The following is a 1,648-nucleotide window of genomic DNA, read 5'->3' as shown; positions in this document are numbered from 1 at the left end:
GGATGGGACAGGGAAGAGAGAAAGAGAGAGTGAGACAAAGGAAGAAAAACAGAGACAGAGACCTGCTTTCCTCTTCAGAAGAACAGTGGAGAGCTGGAATGGGCAGAGCTTGTCTCTTAAAGCGACCTTTTACATCTACATACAGACTACATTGTGACGTAGAAGCCATAAGGACCCTGGGCTGGCCAGAATACTGCCTGAATGCATCCTCCCAGGAAACAGGGGCCAGCATAATGACTGAATCCTAACATTCCCATCTTTTCCTTATTACAAAAGGTGGGGAAAGGGCTGGAGAGATGGCTCAGTGGTTAAGAGCATTGCCTGCTCTTCCAAAGGTCCTGAGTTCAATTCCCAGCAACCACATGGTGGCTCACAACCATCTGAAATGAGATCTGATGCTCTCTTCTGGCCTGCAGGCAGAATGTTGTATACATAATAAATATATAAAATATTTTTTAAAAAAAAGGTGGGGAAATTTAAGGAGATAGCAGCTGGGACAGGGATGGGGGTGCCAGGTTCTCAAGACTGATTCCTACTTATTTGTGGGTGTCGAAATCTTGGACCCGATAAAGCTGGGGTCCTGCCATCTTAAAATTTGCAGGCAAATGGACTGAACTAGACAAAAAACCATCCTGACTGAGGTAACCCAGCCCCAGAAAGAAAAATATAGTATGTGGTTATTCATAAGTGGATACCAGACATAAAGCAAAGGATAATCAGACTACAGTCCACAACCCCAGAGAAGCTAGAACCCTCTTCTAGAAACAAAGGAAACAGACGCAGAGATCCCCAACTAACCACTGGGCCGAGCCCCAGTTCGAGAGGGAGGAGCGATAATATGATAATAGGAACAAAAGACCACGACAGAGAAACCCACAGAATCAGCTGAACTAGTGGGAGATCACACACTCTGGGCTGACAACTGGGGAAAGGGCGTAGGACCAAACTAGGCCCCCTGAATACAGGACAGTGGGCGGGATGTGGGCCTGGCAGGATCTAACTCTAATGCCTGAACTGACTCTGTGGAGCCCATTCCCAATGGAGATACCTTGCTCAGCCTAGGAGCAGGGAGGGGTAAGGGTCTCCGTCCTGCCTCAAGAAGATGATGAGACAGACTTAGCTGAGTTCCCAGGGAAGGCCTTAGGGAGGTAGTGGGGGAGGGAAGGGAGAAGTGGAAGGAGAGGAGGGAAGGGGAACTGGGATTGATACGTATAATATTTCAGCCACATAAGGCTGATACTTCCGGGTTCTAGGGGCCATGCTTGTACAGACAAGCCCTCAGGCAGAAGTGCCTGAATGGTCCCTGAGGATGTTAAAGGGCCCCATGTGACCCACGTGCTGTGTGGATAATGTTGTGACTCAGCTAAGCCCTTATGCACATGCGTGGTTGCATCATCCACTTATGACTCAACTAAGCCCTTGCGTGCATGCATGGATTACATCATCCACATATGACTCAGCTAAGCCTTTGCGTGCACGTGTGAGCCCTGTCATCTGCGTATGAGGTGGCCACATCAACCCCCTGTGCACATGCGCTAGGCAGCTTTTAAAAGCTGCATGCGCCATCTTTCTTTCTCTCTGCACACTGACTTCCCAGGCCTGTGCATGCCCCCTCTAATAAACTCCTAAATTGGTTTGTTGCGTGTTC

This window comes from Microtus pennsylvanicus, chromosome 7, assembly GCF_037038515.1.
Source record: "Microtus pennsylvanicus isolate mMicPen1 chromosome 7, mMicPen1.hap1, whole genome shotgun sequence".
Classification (NCBI taxonomy): Eukaryota; Metazoa; Chordata; class Mammalia; order Rodentia; family Cricetidae; genus Microtus; species Microtus pennsylvanicus.
This window is presented reverse-complemented; position numbering follows the sequence as displayed.